Source organism: Piliocolobus tephrosceles, chromosome 17 (genome assembly GCF_002776525.5).
Source record: "Piliocolobus tephrosceles isolate RC106 chromosome 17, ASM277652v3, whole genome shotgun sequence".
Taxonomy (NCBI): domain Eukaryota; kingdom Metazoa; phylum Chordata; class Mammalia; order Primates; family Cercopithecidae; genus Piliocolobus; species Piliocolobus tephrosceles.
In genome coordinates this window covers 53,417,527-53,431,873 of record NC_045450.1, presented here as the reverse complement: position 1 = coordinate 53,431,873, position 14,347 = coordinate 53,417,527, and positions in this window count along the sequence as shown.

Sequence of the window (14,347 nt, the reverse complement as noted above, 5' to 3'; positions counted from 1 at the left end):
GTCCTAGTCTGAAAGATTACAGCAGTGATGCCTATCTCTGGGGTTGTTAAGAAGGTTATTGTTGTGAGTTTATGTTCATAAAAGTGTCCTAAGCTAAGTGTGGTGGCTCACACCTGTAATCCTAACACTTTGGGAGGCCAAGGTGGGAGTAGCCCTTGAGCCCAGGAGTTCAAGACCAGCCTGGGTAACACAGTAAGACCTCACCTTTACAAAAAAATCAAACAATTAGCTGGGTGTGGTGGCTCCTACCTGTGGTCCCAGCTACTGGGGAGGCTGAGGTGGGAGGATCACTTGAGCCCAGGAGACTGAGGCTAGAGTGAGCTATGATTGAGCCACTGCACACCAGCCTGGGTACATGGCGAGACTCTGTCACACACACACACACAAAAAAAGGTGTTCTGAAGAGAACTGTCATACACTGATTATGGGACTACAAAATGGTGTAGATGCTTTGGAAGTCACTCTAACAATTCTCCATACAGTTAAAGATACTGTACAACCCAGCAATTCCACACCTAGGTATCTACCCAAGAGAAATGAAACGTGTCCACACAGAAACTTGTACACAAGTGTTCACAGCAACATTATTCATAATAGCCAAAAAGTCAAAACAATCCATATGCCCCTCAACTAATGAATGGATAATTTTTTTTTTTTTTTTTTTTTTGAGACGGAGTCTTGCTTTGTCGCCCAGGCTGGAGTGCAACAGCGCGATCTCGGCTCACTGCAACCTCCACCTCCTGGGTTCACGCCATTCTCCTGCCTCAGCCTCCCGAGTAGCTGGGACTACAGGCGCCCGCCACCATGCCTGACTAAGTTTTTGTATTTTTAGTAGAGACAGGGTTTCACCGTGTTAGCCAGGATGGTCCTGATCTCCTGACCTTGTGATCCGCCCGCCTTGGCCTCCCAAAGTGCTGGGATTACAGGCTTCAGCCATTGCGCCTGACTGAATGGACAAATATTAATGAAACATGAAGATCTATACAATGGAATATTATTTGGCCATAAAAAGTAATGAAGCACTGATCCATGCTACGACGTGGATGAACCTTGGAAACATTAAGAAAAAGAAGCCGGTGTGTCGTGGGTCATGGCTGTAATCCCAGCACTTTAGGAGGCTGAGGTGGGAGGACTGCTTGAACCCAGGAGTTTGAGACCAACCTGGGCAACATAGCAAGACCTCATCTCAAATAAAAAAAAAAAAAAAAGAAGAAAGGAAAAAAAGAGAAGCCAAACACAAAAGGCCATATATTATATAATTCTTATTTATATGAAATGTCCAGAATAAGCAAATCCATAGAAACAGAATATAAATTAGTGGTTCCCTTGGGCTGAGGAGGCAATGGAAAGTGATTGTAAATGGATACAAAGCTATTTTGGGGGATAATGGAAATTTTTTAAAAATAGCTTTTATGTTTTAATTAAAAATGTAGTTAATAGATGTGGGTCTGATGCAGGAATAAATACACAAATTGCTGGGGAAAAATAGAAATACTTAAACATTCCCTATTACATATGACCTTAGTAGTGTATATGGGTAACATCACAAAGCAATGGAAGACATGGACATTCAGTAAATTGACTGGAGAAAAAATTATATATATATATATATATATATATTCTCATTTCTTCCCTCAACAATAAAATAATATAAAAGTATTAAAGAGTAAAATGTACTTGGAAACAAAAGGGGAGGAATATATGAAATATTTTATTTGTTAAATTGGTGGGTACCTTCTTTGTCCTTTATATATTTTTATTATCATAGCTTTTTATAATAAATGTGGTTTTTTTTACCTTATTTTGTTTTGTATTTGGTAGAGATAGGGTCTTGCTATGTTGTTCAGGCTGGTCTTTAACTCCTGGGCTCCTTCCACCTTGGCCTACCAAAGTGCTGGGATTATAGGCATGAGCCACCACACCTGGCCTGATCCTAATTTTTAAAAATATGTGTACATACATTTGCATAGGAAAAAAGAATGGAAGGAACCCAGCACTTTGGGAGGCCGAGGTGGGCGGATCACAAGGTTAGGAGATTCAGACCATCCTGGCTAACACCATGAAACCCCGTCTCTACTGAAAATACAGAAAAAAATTAGCTGGGCGTGGTGGCGCACGCCTATAGTCCCAGCTACTTGGGAGGCTGAGGCAGGAAAATTGCTTAAACTCAAACACCAGGGGTTGCAGTGAGCCAAGATTGCACCACTGCACTCCATCCCGTGCGACAGAGTGAGACTCTGTCTCAAAATAAAAAGAAAAAAAAGAAAAGAAATGGCCAGGTGCGTTGGCTCGTGCCTGTAATCCCAGCACTTTGGGAGGCCAAGTAGGGCAGATTGCCTGAGGTCAGGAGTTTAAGACCAGATATAAAGATATTTTCTTTATCTGTATTTTTCTGTTTTTTTCTGCACTTAATTTTAAGAGATCTATTCCCACCACCTTCGCAGTAGCGGCTTTGGATATATGAAAGTTGGGTGAAGCTGTGGAGGGGGACACTGTGAGAAAAGAATCAAGAATGGGATGGGGTTTTGCTCACCTCAAGCCGTATTCCAGCCCCAAACCCCTCTCCTTTCATTCTCAAAGATATTCAGGAAATCAAGGTCAAATTGCCAGCTCTGTGGCCTCGGATTGATTCCTCACCCTGTCTGAGCCCTTTCCCATATATGTCATGTGGACTAAATTTCTGGAAAAGGCTCCCAGTCCTTTTCTTCCTTTCCTTCCTAGCACTGTTAAGCAAGACACAGGGAGTAGCAGTGCTGGGAAGGAAGGAAGGGAGAGAAAAGGAAGGTGGGGAACACGGGGTGAGGAGGAGAAAGCTGGCATCGGAATGGCTGGTGGGTGTGGCAGAGGCAGCAGGGTGGGACAGGTAGAGGGATTGGTCCCCTCCTGTCTTCTCTGCCCTGGAGCTTTGAGGGCCTGATTACCCAATCTCTGGATGTAACTCTTAGAAAGTCTGTGCTGCGCTGAGCACCGGATGTGGAGTCCAAAGACCTGCATTCCGCTCACACCTCACACCTGTGACTTCGGGCAAATTAGTTCCTCCTCTGAGCCTTGTCTTGTTCAGCTATGTAAGGAGTTAATGCTTGGCTGGTTGCAACAGCTCTAGGAAAGGTGCTTTGTAAAAGGCTAAGCAACTACGGTGCTGTCAGTGATGAACAAACTGTGGCACACCTTCCCTTGTGTTTTCAAATGTCTTTATCAAGGTGTAATTCACACACCACACGATTCGCCCATTTTAAATGTGTGCTTCAGCAGGTTTTAGTCTATTCACAGAGTTGCACAACCATGATCACAATCTATTTAAGAACATTTTCATCATCCCAAGAAGAGATCTGTACTCTTGCCAGGAGCAATGGCTCCTGCCTGTAGTCTCAGCGATGAGGGAGGATTGCTTAAGTCTGGGAGTTCAAGACCAGTGTAGGCAACATTAAAAACAAGAAAACCCCCCAAAAAACCTTAGCTGGGCATGGTGATACAAACCTGTAGTCCTAGCTACTCATGAGGCTGAGGCAGGAGGATCACTTGAATCCAGGAGTTTGAGGCTGCAGTGAGCCATGATCCTACCCCTGTACTCTAACGTGGGCGACAGAGCAAGATGACTCAAACAAACAAACAAACAAACAAACAAACTAAAACTAAAAACAAAAACATACTCTTAATTTAGTTTTTAGAGATGGAGTCTAATTTTGTTGCCTAAATTGGTCTTGAACTCCTGAATTCAAGGGATCCTCCGCCTCAGCCTCCCAAAATGCTGCAAATTCAGGTGTGAGCTGCGCCCGGCCAAAACCCTACTCAGGAGCTCTCACCCTCCAGTCTTCTCAGACCCCTGAGCCCCAGGCAAGTACTCATCTACTTTCTACCTCTATAGATGTGCTTATTCTGGACATTTCATAGAAATGAAATCATATAATGTGTTGTCTTTTGACTGACTTCTTTCATTTAGGATAATGCTTGCAAGTCTTGTTCATTTTGTAACATATATAAACATTTAATTCTTTTTTATAGTTGAATAATATTCCATTGTATGAGTATGCCACATTTTATGTATCCATTCATCAGTTGATAGATATTTGTGTTTTTGTTTTTTTTTTTGAGACGGAGTCTCACTCTGTCACCCAGGCTGGAGTGCTGTGGCCGGATCTCAGCTCACTCCAAGCTCCGCCTCCCGGGTTCACGCCATTCTCCTGTCTCAGCCTCCCGAGTAGCTGGGACTACAGGCGCCCGCCTCGTCGCCCGGCTAGTTTTTTGTACTTTCTAGTAGAGACGGGGTTTCACCGTGTTAGCCAGGATGGTCTCGATCTCCTGACCTTGTGATCCGCCCGTCTCGGCCTCCCAAAGTGCTGGGATTACAGGCTTGAGCCACCGCGCCCGGCCATCTCACATAGTTTCCATGGATCAAAAATTTGCAAGTGGCTTGGCTGAATGGTTTTGGCTTGGGGTCTCTGACAAGGTTGTGGTTAAGATGTTGCTGGGGCTGCAATCATCTGAAGGCTTTCCTGGGGCTGGAGAATCACTTTCAAGATGGTTCACTTACGTGGCTGGCAAGTTGGTGCTAGCTGTTTGCAGAAGGCCTTGTTCCTCTTAGACCTCTTCATAGGGCTACTTGAGTGTCCTCAGAACGTGACAGCTGAAGGCCGGGTGCCTCAACTCATTGTTGTTTTAATTTACAGTTCCCCCTGAGCATGGTGTCTCATGCCTGTAATCCCAGCACTTTGGCAGTCCAAAGCAGGCGGGTCACTTGAGGTCAGGAGTTCAAGACCAGCCTGGCCAACATGGCGAAACCCCGTCTCTATAAAAATACAAAAAAAATCAGCCGGGCATAGTGGCATACGCCTGCAATCCCAGCTACTTGGATGGCTGAGGCAGGATAATTTCTTGAACCCAGGAGGTGGAGGTTGCAGTGGGCCAAGATCATGCCACTGCACTCCAGCCTGGGTGACAAAGTGAGACCTCATCTCAAGATCGGAAGAGAGACAAAAAGGGAAAGGGTGGGGGGGGGGGGAAAGAAAAGGAAAGAAAAAGAAAATGCTCAATTATTTTTTATTTCTTTCTTTTTTGAGACAGAGTCTTGCTCTTTTGCCCAGGTTGGAGTGCAGTGGCCGGATCTCAGCTCACTGCAAGCTCTGCCTCCTGGGTTCATGCCGTTCTCCTGACTCAGCCTCCCAAGTAGCTGGGACTACAGGCGCCCGCCACCGCACCCAGCTAATTTTTTGTGTTTTTAGTAGAGATGGGGTTTCACTGTGTTAGCCAGGATGCTCTCGATCTCCTGACCTCATGATCCACCTGCCTCGGCCTCCCAAAGTGTTGGGATTACAGGCGTGAGTCACTGCGCCCAGCAAAAAATGCTCAATTATTATTACCCAAATGGTGGTGCTCCTGGATTGCTCACTCCTCCTGCCAGCCTTCTGCCCTCTGTGGAGACAAGGGGGTCTTATATACCAGAGCCCTGTGAATGCCCCCAGATCTAGCCTGTTGGTGGGAGAATCAAAACTCTCTTTAAAAATATTAATATATCCTATGACTCTAGGCCTTGTCATTTCTTTCACTTAGCTCTTTTAACCCTCATCAGCTCTGCCAGGTAGGAACTGAACTGTTATATCAAGATGCCCAGAGAAGTGAGTTGAATGGCATGTTTTTAACCATTATACCTCCCTGTGAAGTCATTCATTCATTTGGCAAATACTTACTGAGGACATACTATGTGCCAGTATTGGGGATATAGCGGTGAACAAAGCAGGCAAAGCCCCTGTCTTCATGAGGGGTGGGAACAGTGAGATAAGACACTAGACAGCCCAGGCTTGGTGTGTCATGCCTGTAGACCCGGCTACTTGGGAGGCTGAGGTGGGAGGATAATTTGAGCCTGGGAAGTGGAGGCTGCAGTTAGCCATGATTACATCACTGCACTCCAGCCTAGGTGACAGAGACCCTGTCTCAAAACAAACAAACAAACACATTAGACAGTAAACAAACAGTAAATAAGATAGATACACTAAAATGGGGTGAACAGATAGAAAGTTACTGTGTTCTAAGGGGTAGTCAGGGAAGACTTACATTTGAACCGACACTGGGAGCCAGCCCAGTGAAAAGCAATTCTGTAAGTGAATACAGCAGTGAATAGAACAGAGAAAAATCCCTATGCTGACAGAGTTTACATACCACCAGAGGGAGACAGACAGCAAATATAGTAAGTCAATTATATGACATGTCAGGAGGTGATAATTGCTGCGGGGGAAAAAGTACAGCAGGGTAAGGGGGTGTATTAGTCTGTTTTCATGCTGCTGATAAAGATATACCTGAGATTGGGTAATTTATAAAGAAAAAGAGGTTTAATGGTTCCATGTGGCTGGGGAGGCCTCACAATCATGGTGGAAGGTGAAAGGCATGTCTTACATGGTGGCAGGCAAGAGAGAATGAGAACCAACAGAAGGGGAAACCCCTTATAAAACCATCAGATCTTGTGAGACTTACTGCCACGAGAACAGTATGGGGGAAACTGCACCCATGATTCAGTTATCTCCTACCGGGTCCCTCCCATAACACATGGAAATTATGGGAGCTACAATTCAAGATGAGATTTGGGTGGAGACACAGTCAAACCATATTGGGGGCTAGGCTAGTTAATGAAGGTCTTGCTAAAAAGCTGATATTTGAACAGAGACTTGAGGGTGAGGGAGGAAACCATGCTCTTCATGGGGAACATTACACGTGTCAGGAACAGCAAGTGCAAAGTTCTGTGGCAGGAACGTGCCCAGGTTTTTTGAAAGGCAGCAGGGAGGCCTTCGTGACCCTGGGTTTATTGGGCTATTTGTCCCACATCTTGGATGTAGCTGTTTGCTTCTTGTGATGTCAGCTTTAGTAATTTTTTTTTGGCGGCGGGTGGGGTGGGGGGGTGTTGGAGAGAAGGAAGGACAGGAAACTGTTACGGATAGCCCAGTGATCAAACTTAGTGTCACAAAATAGCACAAACCTACACAATGGGCTTCCTGATATGATATAATGGGAAATAGATAATAAGGCCTATGCAATAGTGTTACCAAAAGCGACTTGCCTGAATATAACCATGAAGAATAAACAGGACGAATTCCAATTGTGGAACCTTTTACAAGACAACTGCCTGGACTCTTTAAAAATGTCATGAAAGAAAAAATGATATGAACATTGATTGGATCTTGGATCACAAATACAACCACAGCTACGCAGGATATAAATGAGACCACGGGACATTTGAGTATGTATAGGTGAGATAATAGCATTATATCAAGGTTGAGCTTTTTAAGTGTGATAATGGCATTGCAGCTGCCTACGGAGATACAGGCTAAAGTATTCAGGGGTGAAGTGTCAGGATGTCTCCAAGTAACTCTCTTTTTTTTTTTTTTTTTTTTTTTCTTGAGGCAGAGTCTCACTCTGTCGACCGGGATGGAGTACTGTGGCCGGATCTCAGCTCACTGCAAGCTCCGCCTCCCGGGTTCACGCCATTCTCCTGCCTCAGCCTCCCAAGTAGCTGGGACTACAGGCGCCCGCCACCTCGCCCGGCTAGTTTTTTTTTTGTATTTTTTAGTAGAGACGGGGTTTCACCGTGTTAGCCAGGATGGTCTCGATCTCCTGACCTCGTGATCCGCCCGTCTCGGCCTCCCAAAGTGCTGGGATTACAGGCTTGAGCCACCGCGCCCGGCCGTCTCCAAGTAACTCTCAAATGGTGCAGTCAAGAAAATAAAAATACAAATGAAATGTGTGTGCAAAATGTGTTGACAATTGATGAATCCAAATGGGAGAAATAAGGGTGTTTGTTGATTGTGCGATTTTAAAGCGTTTCTGTGGGTATGAAGTTTTAAAAAATAATTGGTTGCGAGGAAAAACTTTGCTCGTGGAGATGCCAGCTGCTCCTGCATCCCCACCACGGGCCCCTCAGATGTGTGGATTTGCAGGTCTCGTTGTTTTATTTATTTATGTAATTTATTTATTTAGAGATGGAGTTTCACTCTTTTGGCCAGCCTGGAGTGAAGTGGCAATTCTCCTGCCTCAGCCTCCTAACTAGCTGGCATTATACCTGCCTGCCACCACGCCCAGCTAATTTTTGTATTTTTGGTAAAGACGGGGTTTCGCCATGTTGGCCAGGCTGGTCTCGAACTCCAGACCTCAGGTGATCCACCCGCCTTGGCCTCCCAAAGTATTAGGATTAAAGGCGTGAGCCAGCGCGCCCAGCCAGGTCTCATTATTTCTGACGCTCAACCTCATCCCTGCTGTCGCCGGGTGCCCCAAATCTCTTCCTCTCACACATAGGACCTGTGACCTGTGGATGGACATCGCCGAGACAGAGGAGAAATTCCAGCATCGTTTAAAGGAGGGAAGGGAGAAAAGAAGGAAGAAAAGGAGAGGAAGCCAGACAAGCTCGTCTCTTGCAAGCTCCGTGCGGCGGGGCGGCGCTGTGCGGCCCAGCTCTGCAGTCCTGGGAGCTCTTTGCGGTGCGTCACCGCCCCCCGGTGGCCACCAGGCAAGCACGCGGCGCCGGGCAGGGAGGTAGAAGGGGTCCTGCAACCGTCACTCCAGGAGGCTCTGGGGAGAGCTCCTGGCAGGCCAGCGCCCCCACAATCCTAGCCTGTTCGCCTTGGATAAGCACATCGTAAAAAGCAACTACTGTGAGCTGAGCACGGTGCAGGTGCAGGTGCTCTGTAGCTATTAACTCACTTACTCCTCACATCAGCTTTAATAGGTGAGATTATGGTAACCCCCATTTTACAGAAAAACTCAGGCTCAGAAAGGGAATGCAGATTGCCCAGGCTGGTCTTGAAATCCTGGCCTCGGCCGGGCGCGGTGGCTCAAGCCTGTAATCCCAGCACTTTGGGAGGCCGAGACGGGTGGATCACGAGGTCAGGAGTTCGAGACCATCCTGGCTAACACGGTGAAACCCCATCTCTACTAAAAATACAAAAAACTAGCCGGGCGAGGTGGCGGGCTCCTGTAGTCCCAGCTACTCGGGAGGCTGAGGCAGGAGAATGGCGTAAACCCGGGAGGCGGAGCTTGCAGTGAGCTGAGATCCGGCCACTGCACTCCAGCCTGGGCGACAGAGCGAGACTCCGCCTCAAAAAAAAAAAAAAAAAAAAAAAGAAATCCTGGCCTCAAGGGATCCTCCTGTCTTGGCCTCCCAAAGTCCTGGGATCCCAGGTGTGAGCCACCTCACCTGGCCTGGGGCCTGGGTTTTAACCAGCAAAGACTGCACAACTAGAGTTGCACCTTCTAAAACTCCAGGTCCAATGCATGGCCCACCACAGTACATCTGTGTGTGTGTGTGTGTGTGTGTGTGTGTGTGTATTTTTTTTACTTTCCACATGTGATGACGATAACAAAATAATAGCAAGACACATCTATAGTGCTGACCATGGGCTACACATAATGCAACATATTAACCCATTTAATCTGCAACAGCCCTACAGGGTAGATTCTATTAATATGGCCATTTTACAGTTGAGGAAACTTAAGTATAGAGAGCTTAAGAAATTTGCTGGATGTGGTGGCTCACCTCTATAGTCCTAGCTACTCAGGGGCTGAGGCAGAAGGATGGCTTGAGCCCAGGGGTTTGAGACAAACCTGGGGCAATATAGTGAGACCCTCATCTCTATAAAAGATAAATTAGCTATGAGTGGTGGCAGTACCTGTAGTCCCAGCTACTTGGGAGGCTGAGCTAGGAGAATCACTTGAGCCTGGGGAGGTCGAGGCTGCAGTGAACCGTGATTATGCCACTGCACCCCAGCCTGGGTGACAAGAGTGAGACCCTGTCTCTAAAAAGAAAGAAAGAAATTTGTCCCAGATCACTCAGAGAGCAAGGGGTATTGACTGGAAAAGTATTGAGCAACATTGGGATTGTCTATTTATTCCATTTATAAATGTTTATTAAACACCTACTAAGTGCAAGACCCTGAACTAAGACCTCAGTGTGCAGGGAGAGAGACGACAAACAATGCTACTGAATTGAAAAATGAAAACTGCAACGAGCAAACCTAATGTAATTACAAAGGTGTTACTGGAAATAAGATCCTTCATGTGGAGAATGGAATGGTTTAAGATAATTTAGAAATAAAAGTAAATGTGAACGGCTGACTACTTCTGGGGGAGAGGCGGGGTGACGGCTTAAGTGAATAAACACCCTTTCACTGCAATCCACCAGCAGAAATAACACACTGGTAAGTCCTAATTTAAGGCTTGGCTGAATATTTGTTTTGAAGACAAAAGAAGGAACTGCCATTTTCCTGAGGAATTAAGAAAAGGGGTAGCTTTTAAAAATTGTATTGAAAGTCCTACTCTTAATAAACAGAATCTAGTGATTCAATCTGACTTTCAGAGAATGACAGTTAGCTATCACTTGCAATCACCTCCTCCCACTTCAAGCCTCTGGCCTCATGCAGAGCACCTTGCGGCAGTGCCAGGTACTCAGTCCCCTGCTGGGTCAGAGGAAGTCCATCCGCTTAGCTCTTGTCAGGCCACCCCATCTCTTCTGTACCTCTCAGGCCCACTGCTGCACCATGTTTCTTTGGAAGGCCCCAGACTTGGGCCTGCTAACCATCATCAAAGACTCACTCCTTCCTTACCTGGGTGGGCAAAACCCCAGGGAGAAGCAACCTTCCCAGGGGGCTCTGTCTACAGCCTTACTGTGACTGCGCTCAGCACCAGCGGGGCACTGCCTCCGCCTCCCCGCAAACACACACTTTTATTTTTTTTAGCTTAATTACCTTATGTATTCACACAAGATACATACAGAAAAATGTGTAGGAAAATGAAAAGCACAAGGTTTTATCATTTTCATCTTAATATCCTTGTTAATATTTTGATCTACATCCTCCATGAAATATTGTCTGGATATATCTGAGGAAAAGATATGGCTGGAGAAACTGGCTAAGAGTTTGAATAAACTGGAGGGCATGTTAGATCCAAAACAACACAACAGCAAAACACAGCATCCCACAAAAGTAGTTGTATGTTTTGTTTTTATTGAGACAGAGTCTCACTCTGTTGCCCAGGCTGGAGTGCAGTGGTATGATCACAGTGCACTGCAGCCTCAACCTTTAGGGTGATCCTCCTACCTCAGCCTCCTGAACAGCTGGGACTAAAGGGAGGTGCCACCATGCCCACATAATTTTTGTATTTTTTTGTAGAGAAGGGGTTTCGCCATATTGCCCAGGCTGGTCTTGAACTCCTGGCCTCAGTCCCACCTTGGCCTCCCATAGTGCTGGGATTACAGGCGTGAGTCAGTGTGCCCAGCCAGTAGTTGCATTTTTTTTATTATCTATATCAGTGGTTCTCAAAATGTGGTTCCTAGGCCAGCAGTATCAACATCATGTGGGAACTTTTCAGAACTGCATGCTCAGTAGCCAGCCCAGATATGCTGGATCAGAAAAAAGGCTGGAGCCTGTGTTTTTTATTGTACTTATTTATTTTTTCGTTGAGACCAGGGTTTGCTTTGTTGTTCAAGCTGGTCTCAAACTCTTGGCTTCAAGCGATTTTCACGTGTTGGGCTCCCAAAGTGCTGGGATCTCAGGCATGAGCCATCACACCCAGCCTGGTGTCTGTGCTTTAACCAGCTGTCCAGCTGATTGTGATAAATGCTCAATTTTGAGAACCACTGTACTGCACAATGACCACACCTTTTAGGAATTCGATGATGTTTAAAAAATGAATTTATACTTCTCTAACCATAACAACATCGACTTATAATTTCAGAAATAACAGCAAGAGGACTTATGCCCTGAGGGGTACCAAGCAGGTGGCTGTGTGGGAGGAGGGATCAGATAAGAAAAAGGAGGTCAACTTTAACTGTAAATGAGTTTAAACATTCAGAGAGGCACATACAACAAATACCTATGCACCACTGTGGGGACAAGAGGTTTAAGTTTTATTATTTACTATTATTATTTTTTTGCCTTTCAAATGAGTTTAATAAAGACTAGTTTGGAAAAGAGTGATTTTAAATTTTAATCCACCACGTGACTTCTGACTACCCCTCAGTCTGGGAATACCTCTAAAACGTCTAGTTGATGTATTACTCTTTATGTAGAAACACCTATTTCCTTTCCCTCAAAGCAACCCTTGATGCTGTGCAGAAATCATAGGCTGTGATACCCAGAGCATTCCCTCAGCACATTCCTTCAACAGCATGTATACCTTCCCCCAAGATACAAGCCCTGGTCCTGATGGGGTGTGGTGTGAAGATCTACCTTCTGGCCACCCAAGACCACATTTCTATCTCTAAGTTCCCCCTAAAAATCACCTAAACCGACAAACTGGATTTGTCTGCCTCATTCTTGGTTTCCCAGCTCCTTCAGCATTTGAGGGTTGCTTTGTATAGATGGCCCTTTCACAGAACTGAGCCCTGGGGAAATTCCTATGTCTAGAGCAAGGAAAGATAACTTGGGAGAAGCAGCTGTCAATAAAGGATAAGAAAATCTAGTAAGTGTAACCTGGAAGCCAAGTGAAAAAAAATGGGTCACTGTGAGGAAGCGATCAACTAATGTATCAAATAATGTTGAAAAAACAAGTAAAAGTGAGGCAGGAGACCAGCAGGAATTCTTTTCCAGTTCCAACAGGATAAAGTGAAGAAATGATGGGAACCAGCAGACAGTGCTGAAAGCAACCTCTAGCTTCCTTCATTGCTCATTAGTGTAAGACACTCCCACCAGCACCATGACATTTACAAATACCAAGGCAATGGCCAAGAAGTTACCACCTCTTTCTGTCACAATAATCCGAAAATTACCACCCCTTTCCAGAGATTTCTGCATAACCCTCCCCTTTATTTGCATGTAATTAAAAATGGGTATAAATATAGCTAGCCAACCGTCCACAAGTGTTCATTTGGAGTGCACTGCTTAGGAGTTGGATGTGCTTCACAGGAGCAATTCCAGTTCAGTAAAGCTTGCTAACACCACTGGCTTGCCTTTGAATTCTTTCCTGGGAGAAGCCAAGCACCTGTATGGGCTCATCTGCCCTGCCTCAATAGGACTGAAAAAGACCACTGGATTTAGCCACATGGAATCCCATCAGGGATCTCTGACGAGAGCAGACACAAAGACCTGATTGGAGTGGGTGCAAGAGTGAATGGAAGAAGACGAATTAGAGACGAGTATTCCACACCTCTACTGAGGAATCTTGCTATTAAGTGATGCAAGAAATGGAGTGTTAGGTAGGTAGAAGGGGACACAGAACACACACACACACACACACATATATATAACATATATATAACATACATACACACACACACACATATATATATATTTGAGATGAGAAAAATACATGTTACTATGCTAATGGGAAAGATCCAGTAGACCAAAAAAAAAAAAAAAAAAAAATTGCAGGAAAGAGAACAACTGTAGGAATTATGCCCTAGTTTAAGGATGGGATCTAATACACTAGAGGAGGACTTGATCTTAGATAAGAGAACAAACTGTCAACCATAGCAACAGAAAGAATGCAAGAAAAAGGTGCACAGAGAAGAGGAATTATCTTCTGATTCCTTTTTTTAAAAAATTTATTTTTTTGAGACCAGGTTATGAGACTGGCTAACTTTTTTTTGCATTTTTGATAGAAACAGAGTTTTGCCATGTTGCCCAGACTGGTCTCAAACTCTTGGGCTCAAGCAATTCGCCCACCATGGACTCCCAAAGTGTTGAGATTGAAGGTGTGAGCCTCTGCACCTGGCCTCTTCTGATTCCTTTTATTGTTCTCAGTTAACTAGGAAATAAGGTCATCAGCTGAGTGAGGAGTGGGTGAAGTGCTGCAGAGTTTAAAGAGAGAAGCCATAAAATAGCAACTTAAATGAGTGGGACAATGACTGGATAGGAAAACAAATGCTGGAGGTTAGTATACAAGAAATTAAAGTGAGACTAACAGGCTGGGCGCAGCGGTTCACACCTATAATCCCAGCACTTTGGGAGGCTGACATGGGCAGATCATGAGGTCAGGAGTTTGAGACCAGCCTGATCAACATGGTGAAACCCCATCTCTACTAAAAATACAAAAAATAGCTGGGCATGGTGGTGCATGCATGTAGTCCCAGCGACTCAGGAGGCTGAGGCAGGAGAATTGCTTGAACCTGGCAGGCAGAGGTTGCAGTGAGTCGAGATCATGCCACTGCACTCCAGCCTGGGCAACACAGCGAGACCCCATCTCAAAAAAAGGTGGGACTAGTTCTGTTTTTCTTCAGCCACATTTAGCTGCATGGATATAGGAGTGGAACAGACAGCTCTAGGCTTTTCTTGTTTATTGTTTTGCCAGATGCTTTGGTTCCTTCATTTAAAAACTGTATGTTAAATTATAAGAATATGCCATGATTGACTGGACATGGTGGCTCACACCTGTA